An 18743-nucleotide genomic window follows, 5' to 3' on the forward strand; every position below is an offset into this window, starting at 1 on the left:
AAGTGGCAACTGATGGGAGCACCCGGGTGGCTCAGTCGGTTGGGCGTCCAGCTCTTGGTTTCAGCTCAGGTTTTGATCTCATGGGTCATGGGATGAAGCCCTACACTGGGCTCTATGCTCCACATGGAGTCTTCTCAAGATTCTCTTCCTCTCCCTCTGCCCCTTCCCCTGCTCATGCTGGTGTGCATGCTCTCTCTCTCCCAAATAAATAATCTTTTCAAAAAATTATTAAGGAAAATGACAACTGACGAAAACTTACTGGGGTCTGAGGATTAGATGATAGGAATGTCTCAACATTGATTTCCTAACTTTGTGGTTATGTGGGAGAAGGTCCTTGTGTATAGAAAGCACACACTGGGGCGCCTGGGTGGCTCAGTGGGTTAAGCCTCTGCCTTTGGCTCAGGTCATGTCTCAGGGTCCTGGGATGGAGCCCCACATTGGGCTTTCTGCTCAGCGGGGAGCCTGCTTCCCCGTATCTCTCTGCCTGCCTCTCTGCCTACTTGTGATCTCTGTCAAATAAATAAATATTAAAAAAAAAAAGGAGAAAGCACACACTAAAGTACATGGGGGAAGAAAAGACATTGTTTTTACAGCTTACTCTCAAAGGATTTAGAAAAAATACAGGGCAAAATTCTTCATACTGTACTGTATCTGAGACTTTTCTAGAAGTCTGAGGTTTTCCTAGATACATACATACATCTATTCAACATCTGTATCTGTATCCATACCTACTGTAATGAACGTGTTAGATTGGAATTACAGTGCTTTCCAAACTTTCCAGAGCATGGGCACCCAGAGGCTGCTTTGGGTGGATAGAGATTAGAGTAGCTGCTCCAGAAGCAGGATCGGGGTCTGTCTGACATGTTGGTTCTCTGGCGAGGTGCAGAAAGAAGTGTTCTCATTCTGCTTACTTAGTGAAGAACAGAGAGATTCCTGAATAAACAGAGACATCTGTAGAGTTGGTCACACCAGCATTTGACCTATTTTATGGTAGGCTCATCTGCCAGAATCAAGAAGTAGAAACACTGAGGGCTCCTTTGTCCTCTTAAAATGTCCATGGGATAACTAACGATCAGTTCTTCAGTGTTTATCTGGAACTTGGATTGTGCACGGGACTCCACAGTCATTTGAGGTTTGGCACAAAGTGCTAATAATGACAACCATAGCCTGTCGGGCACTTCCTGTGGGCCTGAGACTAGGATATGTATCCTTTTATGTGTCCTGTTTATAACCTTCACAATGGTTGTCCTTGATAAGTACTGCCCCTATTTGATAGATGAGGTAAGACAGAATCAGAGAGGTTTAGTAACTTGATCATTGCTATGGGTTGAATTGTGTCCTCCAAAATTCACATGTTGAAATCCCAATCCCCAGCATCTCAGACCCTGACTGCATTTGCCGATAGAGCCTTTAGAAGTTTTTAAGCTAAAATAAGGCTGTTAGGGTGGGGCCTAATCCAGTCTGACAGGTGTCCTTACAGGCAGAGGAAATTTGCACACACACAGGGAGAGACCAGGAGGGTGACCACATGAAGACCCAGCAAGAAGATGGCCATCTGCAAGCCAAGGGGAGTGGTCTAAAAGGAACCACGCCTACCAACACCTTGATCTCAGACCCCCAGCCTCCTGAACTGTGAGGAAATAAATTTGCTGTGTGTGAGTGACCTAGGCTATGGTGTTTTGTTACAGCATCCCTAGCACATGAAGACAATGCTTTGTATGTAGTTGAAAGACGAAGCTGGGATTCAAAATCACATCCATGTAGCTCTTTTCACTATCTTTGGCTACCTCTGTATGCACAGGGCCTCTACTATGAAACCTCTTCCTGCCTCCCCCAACAAGCTTCCCAGAACACCACCCCAAAACCTCACAGATCCTTCCATCCACGGTCCCAGAACACTTACTGCCCTGAAGATAGTTGGTTGCACACAACTAACTCACAATGTTTGATCAAATTGAGAGTAGAGCTCCTCTTATCCACATTCCTGGCATCTCCCATGGAATCAGGCATAGGATAATTACAATATTATTTATTGAGCCCTTACTATGTGCCAGCAAAGGCTTTATATGTATTATCTCATTTAAACCTTAAGACAACTCCATGAACTAGGTATTACCATTATTCCCATTTCACCTATCACAAAACTGAGGTCACATGGGTTAACTGAATTATCCCATGGCACAGAGTGAGTAGATAGCAAAACAAGGATTCAAGTCTAATTCCCAGAATGTGCCCTTCACCTCCTGCTCTGTTGGTGCCATCTTGCTGTAAATGTTCCCTGAGCAAATCCCTACTGTGAGGGATTATACCAATCTGAAAGGCTCTCCCTCAGTCAAAGCCCCCACCTTTATGCCAAGTCCAAGTGTGAAACTCATGTCCTGTGGAGTCTTCTCACATACAAACTCCACCCTTGGCCCCCACACTGTATTCCTTGGGCACGTAGTTTGCACCATGCCCTCCCCTGTGACCTTGAGCTGGCAGCAAGGATGTAGTTTACCAACATTTGCTGAACTGGATTTACTGCCCAGGAATGGATGTAAAAAGTGATAAATAACAAGGCGGTATATGATACTGGGTATGCTATCTATCCCTGGATTTTCTCAGAGAGCTCCAATTTTTAAAATCCTATCGTTTCATCAGATCATTTGCCAGAATATGTGGCAGAGAATACAGTCTGGTATTTGGTTTAAAAAGTAGACTCACCAGGGCACCTGGATGGCTCAGTCAGTTGGGCGTCCAACTCTTGATTCCAGCTCGGGTTGTGATCTCGGACTCCTGAGATTGAACCCCGAGTCTGGCTCTGCACTCAGCAGGGAGGATTCTCTCCTTCTCCCTCTGCCCCCTGCTCATGCTCTCTAAATCAGTCGATCAATCAGTCAATCAATTTTTTTTAAAGGTAGAGTCACCATTCTACTGTAAAGAGGCAGGAATAGAGATAAGATGTTCTCTCTATTACTTACCTACCCACATGCTATCAGGCAAATCAAATTTCTCTGGACCTAAGTCTCTTCATGAGTCCAATTGCAATGGCAATGCCTATTTCTACTGTAGAAATGAAACAAAATATGTGAATGCATTCTGAATACTGATGAAGAATAATGTTATATATATCCAGTCACCAGTAGTGGGGTTGTTTATGTTTTTACTGTCCTGTTTGGCCAGGAAAAAAATAAAATAAAAAAGCAGTATTATTTCTGCAAGTGAAGGAAGAAGTTTCTCATGAGGACTAGTACAGAAAAAAAAAAAAAAAAAAAAAAAAGAAGAAGAAGAAGAAGAAGAAGAAAGAAAAGAAAAAGAAAAAGAGATCAGACATTAAAAGTGTAAGCATCCTGAGGGTCCTTCTGGAGTGTCTTGAAAAAGACAAAACTAGGCATTTCTGTCTTCTAGCTTCTCTTCAACAATTTGGGGGTGTGTGTGTGTATGTGCTTGTGTGTGTAGGTGGGTGGATGGGTGGGGTAGGGCTAGGGGTGTGAGACTGGGCTGGGATAGTCAGAAGCAAGGTTTCTCAAATTGCACAAGATGCTACCTGGTCCGAAGAACCAGGCCTCTTACCTTTGCTGCATTGTGAATCCGTTCCCAGTAGTGTGAGGCCTCAGGAAACAGTCCCTTTGGGAGCTGAGCTTTTCTGACTCAGTAGTAGCCCAGGGAAATTCTCTCACTCTTTCCTGTGTCTCCTCTTCTAGACATGCATGCAAACCATTCAGCCTTGGAGTTGATCAGCTCACCTCCTGCCCCCTTTTCAAGGCTTTGCATCATGCTGATCCATAAACCTGAGATCAGCCTCTGAGGAACTTCCAAGGAGAGCAGCGCCCCACGGAGCGGCACTCATTAGCATCAGTGACAAATCTGTTCTGGTCTGGATGCGACCCAGGCCCCCTTGAACTTCCTTCTGCTCTCACTAAAGCCAGGATCCTTTTGTTCACCTTTAAGCCTGCCAAGTCAGTCCTTCCGCACCCCTGGATGTTGTTTTCCTGCAGGCAATGGGAAAATGAGCTCGGAGCCAGAGAAGGGAAATCAACAAGGAAGTAAACACGGGGTCACGGCGCCTTTGGGTCATCACTAGGCCTGGGACATCATCATGCTGGGACCAGTTCCTAAATAGGCAGGGGCTACTGCCCAGACAGGCTGCAGAACCCTGGGCATCTTTTTATTTTTACTTATGCAGAGAATCAGGTGCTGAAATTGCTATCAGACAAATCAAGAACTCCTGACCTGTTTCAGTGCCTTGCCAAAACTTTCAAAGATTTCTATAGGCAGTGTCTCTTATAACTGAACACTGACTAATGTTTGTAGACAAAGAAGAAAAAAATGAGCAAGTTTATGGCTGATACCAGTTCAAATCTCTAACTCTAAAGGTTCAGGAAAATTGTTTAAATAAAGATTTCCTCTACTTATTCTTGAACATCATGGTCAACGGTGATGGCCGCAGCATCTTTGTTAACATCTATAGAGGCCTTACCGTGAGCTGGGTCCTGTGCTAATGAGCTGACCTGCACTATTTAATTATCAACATAATCCTACAGTTATCATTCCCATTTTAGAGATGAAGAAACTGAGGATTAGAGAGCAAAGTGCTCCAAATAGTTATAAATATAAAAATTGCCTTTCCAGAAGCATGTTTTTCTGGGTCTCATTTTTCCTACCCATCCACTTGAGCCCTTCTGTGGACTGACATCTCTGGTGATGAGCTTGTTTGATTAAACCCTTAGCCCTGGGGATGGAATTCTAAACAGAAACATGGAGCATAGCATTGGTTAGATAAGTGGTCTCTCCCCGGGGCTGAGAGTTTGGTGCCATCTTTATATAATCCGTATGTAGAACACACATGGGCTGGGCACCCTCTCTTCTCTCATCCACAGTCTGCCGGCTGATATAGCCTTGGCTCTTCACTGGGATTCCGATTCACCAACAAGGAAGTGTCCTACAAATCTCTTGGTCCCTCTGCATGCTTTGATCATGGTCTGACTGTGAGCTTGTCCTTTTGATTTGAGGGGCCTAACAGTTACGAACTTCTTTTAATCCATACTCCAAGGGATGAATGACAAAAAGTTCACAGCCTGGAACCTTCTGCTTGGTGAGAAAAAAACCAGCACACCTGTTCCCGGTCCTCAGGTCACACCACAACATGGTTTGGTTTTCTTGGCCTCCTCTTTACTTCCAGTTGTTAGCATTTAGCTGTCCTGTGCCATGGCAGTTAACCGGGGCAGCTGGCCACAGGTCAGAGGAAATTAAAACCGTTAATTAGGAGACAAGGAGATGCCTCCCAGCGGGGTCCAAGTTGTCCGTTCTTGTAAATATAGGAGTTGCGACATCAGGGCCATTGTTCAACCTTTTTACCCTTGGATTTGGTTGGGTGGAGCTTTGGGCTGTTTTGCCCTGGGGCCACGTAGGCCTTGGCACTCGAGGTTGGTCAGCTTTTCGTTCTCAGCAAAGACGAAAGATTTATTTATTAGAGTTATGGTAATAAAGAAAACTGGAAAGGGACTGGGCCTTGATTTTAGATACTGTTTCCTGCATCTTTCCCAGTGGTTTACAACTAAACATGTGCCAGATATGTTTATAAACTCTGATCTTGGAGTTCTTTGATGAGGAAAGGCAATTTATACCAGTCCAATGGGCCTTTTTAACCTTATCATATGAAACAAACAAACAAACAAACAAATCAGAATGTTGGAAAGGAGCTGATGTAAGAGAGGTTTTCATGTTCCCCATCTGCTTGCCAGCTTTTTCCCACCAGGGAATAAAGACAAGCGATTTGGGGACTATGAGAAGCTTTGGGGCTTTCCATTCTGAGAGGTGAAGTGGACAGATTTTTATTTCACCTTCCTCTCCTGTGAGCATCTGGGTCAGCGCTGACTGAATGACTTCCAATAGTTAAGTCTGTTTTGGGATTAACAATAAACACACATTACGCCAAACCATTTTTTTTTTTTTTTTTTGCATGGTCATGTAACCAAGAGAGCTCACTGTTTCAAACTGGAGATGGAGAGAAGTCATGGATGAAAAACAGGACATATTAACTTAGCTTTACAAATGTGCCCTTTCCAAAGCCAGAATGACTCACTCTCTGGCAGCTCACAGTACGGAGCCCTGGGTCTGCTCAAACCCCATGGCTTTAGTGGCCTTTCCATTTGGTGTGGGACATTCCAGCAGAGTGACAGGATCCAACTCAGCAGAAATGTCCAGATGCGGTTAGAATCCTGATCGTCATCAGAAGGCAAACATAACTGCACCACGTGAGGAAAATGGCCCATTTTTAGAGTGTCCCCAAGAAGTGACCCATCCAGTTATTCACAGACAAAATGTCTTCCTTTTTAGTGCGTTTGGAGGGAGAGATAGAACATCTGAGAAATGTAAATTGGAGAGGAACTTTTTCAGTATCCTGTGGCAAAGAAGTCAGAATGCGAGCTACCTTTCCCTCAGGCCTATTTCGCTTTTACAAGATGGTCAGGCTGAATGTGGAGTTATCGTTAACTGGAGGGAGAAAATGGCTTCTCTGAACAATTAGGGAATTGGCCATTTTCCTTTCCCTCCTCTCAGCAAACAACTGGCAGTGACTTTGAAAAATCTAATTCAGATTATGCCATTAGCCTACCTAAAGGCCTCAAGGCTTTTCCGTGTACTGAGGGGGGAAATACAGAATCTTTGCCCTGGCCAGCTGGATTTGGCACATCTCGTCTCTGTTCACCTCTCTAGTGTGACCCCAAGATACCCCTTCTTTGGCACACTCCAGTCACACTAGCATGCTGTCAGTTTCTTGAACATTCCAAGATTTTCTCCACCTCACAGCTATGTTGTTTCTGGACTGGCTCAGACTGACCTACAGACTTCCCCTGCCACCCCTTCCCTCCAAAATAATATCCATGCCAACTCCCTCTCTCTTCCAGCCTCTTTCTCAGTCCTTCATAGCTCAGCTCAAGGGTCTGGTTTTTTTTTTTTTCTTTAAAGATTTTTTTTTTTTTAGAGGAAAGGACATATATCACAGCACATATTATAGGAAGAGGGGTCTGCACACACATGCGCATGCCTGGTCACCCATCGTTCATTCGCAGGATGCCTGTCCGTGGAGTACCTGATTTTTTTTTTTTTTTTATTACAGACAGAGATCATAAGTAGGCAGAGAGGCAGCAGAGAGAGAGGGAGAAACAGGCTCCCTGCTGAGCAAAGAGCCTGATGTGGGGCTCGATCCCAGGACCCTGAGATCATGACCTGAGCCAAAGGCCTGAGCCACCCAGGCGCCCCTCTTTAAAGATTTTATTTATCAATTTGACAGACAGAGATCACAAGTACGCAGAGAGGCAGCAGAGAGAGAGAGAGAGGAGGAAGCAGGCTCCCTGCCGGGCAGAGAGCCCAAGGACCAGGCCAGGACCCTGGGATCACGACCTGAGTTGAAGGCAGAGGCTTTAACCCACTGAGCCACCCAGGCGCCCCTCAAGTGTCCGTTCTTAAGTGAAACCTCCAATACATGCACGCGCGTGTGCACACACATGTACACACACCATTTTCTTGGCGGTGTATTACTTACCTTCTTATACCCACCCATTCACCTACAACTCCGTTTCCTTCCATGAAAGCAGCAAATGTGTCTGTGTTGTTTGCAGCTACACGTCCAGCTGAATGAAGCAACGAGTGATTGACTAAGAAAATATTTTCTCCCTTAATTCTAGAGAACAGACAGTCACCAGAGGGGGTGGGAGGGGAAGGGTGAAATAGGGGGCTGGGGATTACGAGGACACTTACGGCGGGCACTGACTAATGTCTAGAAATGTCACTAGATTGTGCACCTGAAAGGAATAGAACACTGTATGTTAGCTATACTGGAATTAAGATAAAAACCTAATGCAAAATACATTAAAAAATTTTTTTCTCAAAAAAAGGTTTTTTTCTCAATTCAGATCACCTAAGGAAGAGTTTCTTAAATAGCTACTGAGCAACCCTTGCTTGTTCTTTTCAGAAGCAGATACAGCTTTCCTGTGTACAGATAACGAGCAAATAACTGTGGTTCTAGAGCCTCTAACAGGATCCTCCCTTTCATGGACGCCCTTCCTAGTGCTTCTGGGACAGTGGGTCCACAGCCCTGGGAAGCGGGCAGGGGACGTGGGGTGGCAGATGGTGGTGGACCCAGGACTAATGTGTATCTCGCTTCCTGTGTTAGATTTTGTAATTCATTTCCCATGGAAACAGAGGACAGAGTGGAAACTGTTCTGTTACAAAAACGTTTGGGGGCCAGCTTTGGGAAACCAAATGCTGTTCAGATTTAGAACATCAGGGAGCTCCTGGATGGAAATAACTTCTGAAATTGGCCACAAATTTTCTTTTGTTTTCGATGAAGCGGTACTGTAGAGATACCTTTAAAAATGCTCATATTTTGGGACACCTGGATGGCTCAATCAGTTAAGCGTCAGCCTTCGACTCAGGTCGTGATCCCAGGGGCCTGGGATGGAGCCCGGCATCCGGCTCCCTGCTCAGCGGGGAGTCTGCTTCTCCCTCTCCCTCTGCCTCTGTTCTCTCTCCCTCTTTCTCCCTAATAAAGAAATAAAATCTTAAAAAAAAAAAAAGATTTAGAACATCAGTTTATGGGGGGAAACGTGCTCTGAATTCTAACAACCAACATACCAAACAAAGGAAACAACAGAAAATCTTTCTCGGAACAAAAACTTTCTAAGTGAGAGTTGCCCGTTTTGTGTTTTATATGAATTCAAATGTATGGTGACTCATCACCAGCCACAGCTTCCCTGACTTCTCCTCTTAGGTCCTGGTGAGCATCCGTTGGACAACAGTGGGAATGCCTATGAGAGAATTTATTCAGCCAGGGGTTATATTTATTTGTGTTGAGGCAGAGCCAGGAAACATTTATGCTCCTGTCCATATTTTGGAAGGAATTTCCCATTCATTCCCAGAAAGGAGCAATATGGCGCCTCCAGGTGGCTCCCCAGCTCCTGTCTTCCCCCTCCCCAGAGGGAGGAGCAATGACCAATCTGATCGGTGAGACAGGAGAGTATGTCTTTCCCAGGGCCTCCTTATTCAAGGGGTCCAGCTGTTGCTTTGAAAACAAGGGCCTCTTTCCCTTTGCCTCTTGGGTTTTGTTTGGTGAGATCTGGATAAATGGAGGGGCTGCCCATGTAGCATCTAGTTACCCTGCTTTAGGCAGGCCATATGGGTGTGCGGGGCCAGCTGACTCAGGTCTCTGCTTTCCTGCCTCACTTTCTTCCCTCTCCCTGGCTCGGGTTGGAGGAGTGGGACTGTCTCGGCCCTCACCGTTCAGGGGAGGCAGCATGAAGTTCTGCCCTCTTCTCGGTCTAGCTTCTCGGAAGGTAGATAGGGTAATAAGATCTCCTTTTGGCTCTTTATTTCTGTCCTCAAAGAGAAGGGGACAGCCATTTCCCCCCCAGCATCAGCAATTTGTGCCTTACTTAAGTCTGCTCCTTTTATAAACAACTTTTCTAGACCTGGGCATAAAATGCATGTGGAAACAAAACTTGCACTGGAATGGGAAAGTGTGTAAGTCAAGCATTCTCCTTTGTCTACAAAACCAGTCTTTCTACATCCTAGAGTTTTCAGCAAAACCTAGGCCAACTCCCTTAGGAATTTTACATTAAGTGGCTTTGCCCTTGAGTCAACCCAATCGAATACACAACCACGCCTCCCTACTCCCTATCTAGGATCTCTCTTCTACACTTATGCCATTCATAAATAGTTTTGCAAGGCTTTGCTCAACAATAGCCATCACATCATGGAAGGGGATAGGCCTCATGGAAGGACGCAGAGTGAGTCTTGGAGCTGGGCAGACAGATCAGATGTCCAGCTCCCAAACCTGCGCACTATAAATTCCAAATTACTTGGCAGAGGCTGTGGTCCTTCTTAACTGCTTCCTACGAAAAATTAGTTTGCAATCTCTGGGAAATGCTGTCTTTTCACATTTATACACATGAGGTGCCCCAGATTACTGTCTTGAGGGGGACTTGGGGACAGAGGTTGGACTAGAAGCTGTCAGGATAAACAAAAAGAGTTGTTACATCAAGAAAAATAAAATTCCATTTGCAGTGTCTGTGAGTTTTCAATCAGAGTTGGGAAAACATGTAACTTCTGACTCTTCCACTAAATCACACATATTAGAAATTCTGAGCAATCTGTTTATGATCCCCAGGGATTAGGAAGATATCATCTTATATCTATTTCTTTATTTGATGGTGTTTTTGAAATCAGGGATATTTCCCTTTGAGGTGAAACTATCTCTTTCAAGGACTCTGAAATGCCACAAGACTAAATATTGTACATTCTAGAACTGTCCGGAAGAAGAAAACCAAATTGTCTTGACTAGGCAAGGACTCCAGTCTCCTCAAGGATTTTGTTTCCAGCCCTGCGGATACTGTCAACACTTAATAAATAAATGAAAATAGCAATAATAAATATTAGGAGTGGAAATAACAATGTGAGGTGTGCTCGATTTCTTACAATCCAGGAGGAAATTTAAGGACTTATCTTCGACATTGGGGAAAATCCCAAGATTCTATAACATTTCACGTCTATTTTCAGGGGACAAAAGACTTTAGATTCCTGACTTTGAAAAGGGCTGGTTAGGTGCACTAACTGATTGGGGTGTTTGATTTTTCAAACCACACTGCAAATGAAAAAGCGATCGGAAAACATATAGGAGCATTTGTTTTGAAATGCGGATTTCTCTAAACTGGTCCAGACAGCTGGACTTTATTTCATGTTTGTTTTTTCAAACAGATTCTCTGTGTTCTAAACTAGATCCATCTGTACATACTAATTGCATTCCACTGACTAGGTTGGATGTTGTCTTTTTGGGAAAATCTCATTTAGAAGGAACACGGATGCTTAAATCTCAATGTAGTTTTTTTTTGTTTTTTTTTTAAGATTTTACTTATTTATTTGACACAGAGAGAGAGATCACAAGTAGACAGAGAAGCAGGCAGAGAGAGAATGAGAAGCAGGCTACTTGCTGAGCAGAAAGCCGATGTGGGGCTCAATCCCAGGACCCTGAGATCATGACCTGAGCCAAAGGTGGAGGTTTAACCCACTGAGCCACCCAGGTGCCCCTGTAGTCTCTTTATTACTGGAGTCTCTATGCTCCACTTTGTTGGAGTGCATTCGTCTCGGTACCCCAGGTCTGAACTCGTGTCAGGGGTCATGTTGTGCAGCTACCAGACCTTAAACATCCAGAGAGAGCAGTCATGCCAGATGGCCTCTGAATGCTCTCAAACGGATCGGTGCCCTCCTTCACCCTAGTTGCTCATACACATGTGTGCATAAAAATGCTTTGAAATTAAAGAAAAAATTACTGAAGCCAACATTCTGTGTGAAAAAAACTCAAACAACTACAAAAAGAAAAGGGCCTTGAGTAATAAGTGTTAAGTTTGCCTGTCCTTTGGCCCTCATCATCAACAGCACACACACACACACACACACACACACAGACACACACACACACACATTCCTGGTCTCAAGGGATAATCAATATATCTATATACACAAACTTCGAGAGAGATCTGTATGGGTGTGTGAGGGTGTTGTCTGTGTATGTGTGTACACACAGGCCGTAAGTTATTTGCTTCTCTTATTCATTATCTAATGTTACATAACAAATCACTAAAACTTAGTGGCTTAAAATAACATGAATAATTTCTTCGTTCTCACTTTCTAAACATCAGGAAAGAGGGACCAGATTGACTGAGTGGTTCTGGGGATGTTGGGGGCTGTCACGAGGTTGCAGCCGGAGACTTGCTGGGGCTGCAGTCATTTGAAGATTTGCCTGGGGCTGGAGGGCCCACTCTCAAGGTTGCTCACTCCCAAAATAGCATATTGATGCCGGCTTTCGGCAGGAGGCCTCTGTTCCTCTTCATGTGGACTCTCCATATGCTGCTTGGGTTTCCTCAGAGAATGGCACACTTGCCCCACAGGGAGAAGTCTGAGAGAGAGCAGAAGATGCCACACCCACAATCTGGCCTCAGAAGTCACACACCACCGCACACTGGAGAGCAACCAAGGCTCAAAATGGACTCCACACAGGCATGAACCCCAGGAAGTGAGAACGATGGTTGGGGGGGGGCATTCTGGAGGATGTTTATGAACCAGGAAATGCCATTAAGAGGAGGAGTCGATCCCCGCACTCCTTGATTTTGACCTAGCGTCACAATTTGTTTTGACAAATAGAAAGTGAGAGAAATGAGTTCGTTGGGATGCCGAGCCACAGCCACAAGATTTGCCTTTTTGGGTGTCACCCTCTTGGAATGTCACTGCTGTGTGAACAGCCTGCACTAGACTTCCTTGAGGGTGAGGGGACAGCACCTGGCTGGCCCCGGCACCCTTGTTTCTGCTTCAGATGTACAAGTGAGTCCAGCCAGCACTTGACATACAGCAAAGATGAGTTGTCCCCATGGAGCCCAGCACAAACTGCCAAACCAAATCATGAACAAATAAATGGTTGCTGTTTGAAGGCACTAAAGCTTTTGGGATGGTTTGTTATGCAGCAATAGGAAACTGATACAAGATGATAAGCAGGTCTATATTTTCTCATTTGTGAATTCAAGAATATATTATAGACATCCGTTCATCTAAGTAGGCACAGACCTGCCTCCTGTTTTATTTTATTTTATTATTTTTTAAAAGATTTTATTTATTTGACAGACAGAGATCACAAGTAGGCAGAGAGGCAGGCAGAGAGAGAGGAAGGGAAGCAGGCTCCCTGCTGAGCAGAGAGCCTGATTCGGGGCTTGATCGCAGGACCCTGGGATCACCACCTGAGCTGAAGGCAGAGGCTCTAACCTGCTGAGACACCCAGGTGCCCCAACTGCCTCCTGTTTTAAACTGTTCCAATAGGGAAATTTCATAACATAGAAATGCCATCATGATTTAACATACTATTAGTGGACATTCGGGTTGTTGAAAACATTTTTGCTAATGCATACAATACTTTATGAACTTTATTTACTGCTTACCTTCATAGAAGGGGAATGGCTGGGTCAAGGAAATTATGTGCTTAAATTTTTGATGGTCCAAACGGTACTTTAGAATGGTTGTGCCAATTTCCATGCCACTAACAGTGTAACAAATTTTAAAGGACAGGCCTAATAGCTAATTCATGCCCTATTCTAAAGTTGTTTAAATTCAAAGCCAAGGGATTAGGACACAGAGCTAAGATACAGAACCATGTGGAACCAGTACTTTCTCTCAAGCTGTACTGAGAACAGACAAAGGAATATAATATGACATTTCTTTTTTTTTTTTATAAACATATAATGTATTTTTGTACCCAGGGGTACAGGTCTGTGAATCGCCAGGTTTACACACTTCACAGCACTCACCATAGCACATACCCTCCCCAATGTCCATAACTCCACCCCTCTCTCCCAAACCCCCTCTCCCCAGCAACCCTCAGTTTGTTTTGTGAGATTAAGAGTCACTTATGGTTTGTCTCCCTCCCAATCCCATCTTGTTTCATTGATTCTTCTCCTACCCCCTTAACCCCCCATGTTGCATCTCCACTTCCTCATATCAGAAAGATCATATGATAGTTGTCTTTCTCTGCTTGACTTATTTCGCTAAGCATGATACGCTCTAGTTCCATTCACGTCGTCACAAATGGCAAGATTTCATTTCTTTTGATGGCTGCATCGTATTACGTTGTGTATATATACCACATCTTCTTTATCCATTCATCTGTTGATGGACATCTAGGTTCTTTCCATAGTTTGGCTATTGTAGACATTGCTGCTATAAACATTCGGGTGCACGTGCCCCTTCGGATCACTACATTTGTATCTTTAGGGTAAATATCCAGTAGTGCAATTGCTGGGTCATAGGGTATCTCTATTTTCAACATTTTGAGGAACCTCCAAGCTGTTTTCCAGAGTGGTTGCACCGGCTTGCATTCCCACAAATAGTGTAGGAGGGTTCCCCTTTCTCCGCATCCTGGCCAGCATCTGTCATTTCCTGACTTGTTAATTTTAGCCATTCTGACTGGTATAAGGTGATATCTCATTGTGATTTTGATGTGTATTTCCCTGATGCCGAGTGATGTGGAGCACTTTTTCATGTGTCTGTTGGCCATCTGGATGTCTTCTTTGCAGAAATGTTTGTTCATGACCTCTGCCCATTTCTTGATTGGATTATTTGTTCTTTGGGTGTTGAGTTTGCTAAGTTCTTTATAGATTTTGGACACTCCCCTTTATCTGATATGTCGTTTGCAAATATCTTCTTCATTCTGTCAGTTGTCTTTTGGTTTTGTTAACTGTTTCCTTTGCTGTGCAAAAGCTTTTGATCTTGAAATCCCAAAAGTTCATTTTTGTCCTTGCTTCCCTTGCCTTTGGCGATGTTCCTAGGAAGATGTTGCTGCAGCTGAGGTCAAAGAGGTTGCTGCCTGTGTTCTCCTCAAGGATTTTGATGGATTCCTTTCTCACATTGAGGTCCTTCATCCATTTTGAGTCTATTTTTGTGTGTGGTGTAAGGAAATGGTCCAGTTTCATTTTTATGCATGTGGCTGTCCAGTTTTCCCAACACCATTTGTTGAAGAGGCTGTCTTTTTTCCACTGGACACTCTTTCCTGCTTTGTTGAAGATTAGTTAACTATAGAGTTGAGGGTCTATTTTGGGGCTCTCTATTCTGTTCCATTGATCCATGTGTCTTTTTTTGTGCCAGTACCATGCTTTCTTGATGATGGCAGCTTTGCAATAGAGCTTGAATTCCAGAATTGTGATGCCACCAACGTTGGCTTTCTTTTTCAATATTCCTTTGGCTATTCGAGGTCTTTTCTGGTTCCATATAAATATTAGGGTTATTTGTTCTATTTCTTTGAAAAAAAAATGGATGGTATTTTGATAGGAATTGCATTAAATATGTAGATTGCTTTAGGTAGCATAGACATTTTCACAATATTTGTTCTTCCAATCCAGGAGCATGGAAAATTTTTCCATTTCTTTGTGTCTACCTCAATTTCTTTCATGAGTACTTTATAGTTTTCTGAGTATAGATTCTTAGCCTCCTTGGTTAGGTTTATTCCTAGGTATCTTATAGTTTTGGGTGCAGTTGTAAATGAAATGGACTCTTTAATTTCTCTTTCTTCTGCCTTATTGTTGGTGTAGAGAAATGCAACTGATTTCTGTGCATTGGTTTTATATCCTGACACTTTACTGAATTCCTGTATAAGTTCTAGCAGTTTTGGAGTGGAGTCTTTTGGGTTTTCCATATATAGTATCATATCATCTGCAAAGAGTGATAGTTTGACTTCTTCTCTGCCGATTTGGATGCCTTTAATTTCCTTTTGTTGTCTGATTGCTGAGGCTAGGACTTCTAGTACTATGTTGAATAGCAGTGGTGATAATGGACATCCCTGCTGCATTCCTGACCTTAGCAGAAAAGCTTTCAGTTTTTCTCCGTTGAGAATGATACTTGCAGTGGGTTTTTCATAGATGGCTTTGATGATATTGAGGTATGTGCCCTCTATCCCTACACTTTGAAGAGTTTTGATCAGGAAGGGATGCTGTACTTTGTCAAATGCTTTTTCAGCATCTATTGAGAGTATCATATGGTTCTTGTTCTTTCTTTTATTAATGTGTTGTATCACGTTGATTGATTTGTAGATGTTGAACCAACCTTGCAGCCCTGGAATAAATCCCTCTTGGTCGTGGTGAATAATCCTTTTAATGTACTATTGAATCCTATTGGCTAGTATTTTGGTGAGAATTTTCGCAGCTGTGTTCATCAAAGATATTGGTCTGGAGTTCTCTTTTTTGAAGGGATCCTTGTCTGGTTTTGGGATCAAGGTGATGCTGGCCTCATAAAATGAGTGTGGAAGTTTTCCTTCCATTTCTATTTTTTGGAACAGTTTCAGGAGAATAGGAATTAGTTCTTCTTTAAACGTTTGGTAGAATTCCCCCAGGAAGCCATCTGGCCCTGGGCTTTTGTTTGTTTGGAGATTTTTGATGACTGTTTCAATCTCCTTACTGGTTATGGGTCTGTTCAGGCTTTCTATTTCTTCCTGGTTCAGTTACGGTAGTTTATATGTCTCTAGGAATGCATCCATTTCTTCCAGATTGTCAAATTTGTTTGTGTAGAGTTGCTCATAGTACGTTCTTATAATTTTTTGTATTTTTTTGGTGTTAGTTGTGATCTCTCCTCTTTCATTCATGATTTTATTTATTTGGGTCGTTTCTCCTTTCTTTTTGATAAGTCTGGCCAGGGGTTTATCAATCTTATTAATTCTTTCAAAGAATCAGCTCCTAGTTTCATTGATTTGTTCTATTGCTTTTTGTTTGTTTGTTTCTATTTCATTGATTTCTGCTCTGATTTTTATGATTTCTCTTCTCCTGCTGGGTTCAGAGTTTATTTCTTGTTCTTTCTCCAGCTCCTTTAGGTATAGGGTTAGGTTGTGTAGTTGAGACCTTTCTTGTTTCTTGAGAAAGGCTTGTACTGGTATATATTTTCCTCTCAGGACTGCCTTTGCTGTATCCCACAGATTTTGAACCATTGTGTTTTCATTATCATTTGTTTCCATGAATTTTTTCAATTCTTCTTTAATTTCCTGGTTGACCCATTCATTCTTTAGTAGTATGCTGTTTAGTCTCCATGTATTTGGGTTCTTTCCAAATTTCCTCTTGTGATTAAGTTCTACCTTCAGAGCATTGTGGTCTGAAAATATGCAGGGAATGATCCCAATCTTTTGATACCAGTTGAGACCTGACTTAGGACCAAGGATGTGATCTATTCTGGAGAATGTTCCATTTGCACCAGAGAAGAATGTGTATTCTGTTGCTTCGGGATGAAATGTTCTGAATATATCTGTGATGTCCATCTGGTCCAGTGTGTCATTTAAGGCCTTTATTTCCTTGTTGATCTTTTGCTTGGATGATCTGTCCATTTCAGTGAGGGGAGGGTTAAAGTCCCCTACTATGATTGTATTATTGTTGATGTGTTTCTTTGTTATTAATTGGTTTATATAGTTGGCTGCTCCCACGTTGGGGGCATAGATATTTAAAATTGTTAGATCTTCTTATTGGACAGATCCTTTGAGTATGATATAGTGTTCTTCCTCATCTCTTATTATAGTCTTTGGCTTAAAATCTAATTGATCTGATATAAGGATTGCCACCTCTGCTTTCTTCTGATGTCCATTAGCATGGTAAATTGTTTTCCACCCCCTCACTTTAAATCTGGAGGTGCCTTCGGGTCTGAAATGAGTTTCTTGTAGGCAACATATAGATGGGTTTTGTTTTTTTATCCATTCTGATACCCTGTGTCTTTTTATTGGGGCATTCAGCCCATTAACATTCAGGGTAAGTATTGAGAGATATGAATTTAGTGCCATTGTATTGCTTGTAAGGTGGCTGCTACTGTATATTGTCTCTGTTCCTTTCTGATTTACTACTTTTAGGCTCTCTCTTTGCTTAGAGGACCCCTTTCAATATTTCCTGTAGAGCTGGTTTGGTGTTTGCAAATTATTTCAGTTTTTGTTTGTCCTGGAAGGTTTTTATCTCTCCTTTTATTTTCAATGATAGCCTACCTGGATATAGTATTCTTGGCTGCATGTTTTTCTCATTTAGTACTGTGAATATATCATGCCAGATCTTTCTGGCCTGCCAGGTCTCTGTGGATAAGTCTGCTGCCAATCTAATATTTTTATCATTGTATGTTACAGACTTCTTTTCCCAGGCTGCTTTCAGGATTTTCTCTTTGTCACTAAGGCTTGTAAATTTTACTATTAGGTGATGAGTTGTGGACCTATTCTTGTTGATTTTGAGGGGGGTTCTCTGCGCCTCCTGGATTTTGATGCTTGTTCCCTTTGCCACATTAGGGAAATTCTCTCCCATATTTCTCTCAAATATACCTTCTAGGCCCTTCTCTCTTTCTTCTTCTTCTGGAATCCCAATTATTCTAATGTTGTTTCGTCTTATGGTGTCACTTATCTCTTGAATTCTCCCCTCGTGGTCCAGTAGCTGTTTGTCCCTCTTTTGCTCAGCTTCTTTATTCTCTGTCATTTGGTCTTCTACATCGCTAATTCCTTCTTCTGCCTCATTTATCCTTCCTGGAAGATGCTGAAGACATATTCCCTTCCCAGCTTCCCTTGCAGGTAGAACACATTACCCATTGTGGGCCGATGGGACCTTAGAAAAAGTCAACTGGGAGACCTTTGGGGAAGGCTTTTCCTGCTGTTAAAAGAAGATTGTGGAAAGTAAACTCTCTCCCCCCGCCTCTGTCCTAGATATTTTGGGGTGTAAATGTGTTTCCTATAAATGTGTTGCCTAAATGTAGGGGATAAATGAGCTGCCTTTTTGTACTGATGCAGCCAACACTGAAGATGGTGAAGTAGAGAGTTGAAAAGTAGAGAGAACCTATACCCTTGATGATGCTGTTGGTTGGCTGATCCAACCCTGGCCTTGTCTGCTTACCTCTCAAATTCTCATTTTGTGAGATTACTAAATTCTTTTCTGCTTCAAACCACTTTTAATGGAGGTATTCTGTTACTTGTAGCTGAAAGCAATGCAACTAAAACATTACTGTGCTACAACCCCTCTCAGAGAATTTAATTATTTGTAACCTGAGTACGTTGGAATTGTATTTTAAACAGGACTGAGAAATCCTAAAAGAAGAATCCAGAGCACCAGTTCCATATATAATAATCAAACTCCTGCTTGATTCTACTCTTACAGCAAACATGGTTTTTAATAACATTCAATATTAATAACACGTTTCATCCTTTTTAAATGACTCATATTAAAAGAAAA

At 42.7% G+C, this 18743-nt stretch overlaps 1 protein-coding gene across 1 annotated transcript in view; it reads right to left on the bottom strand.

The window, feature by feature from the left end:
• The window catches only part of LNX1 (ligand of numb-protein X 1), a 178881-nt gene extending 175103 nt beyond the window's left edge, over positions 1-3778 (bottom strand). The window contains exon 1 of the mRNA XM_059383964.1: positions 3553-3778. The gene's annotated coding sequence lies outside the window, so the exon portion shown is untranslated. The remainder of the gene's footprint in view (positions 1-3552) is intronic.
• Between the last annotated feature and the right edge of the window lie 14965 nt (positions 3779-18743).

The sequence above is a fragment of the Mustela nigripes genome, chromosome 1, assembly GCF_022355385.1.
Source record: "Mustela nigripes isolate SB6536 chromosome 1, MUSNIG.SB6536, whole genome shotgun sequence".
NCBI lineage: Eukaryota > Metazoa > Chordata > Mammalia > Carnivora > Mustelidae > Mustela > Mustela nigripes.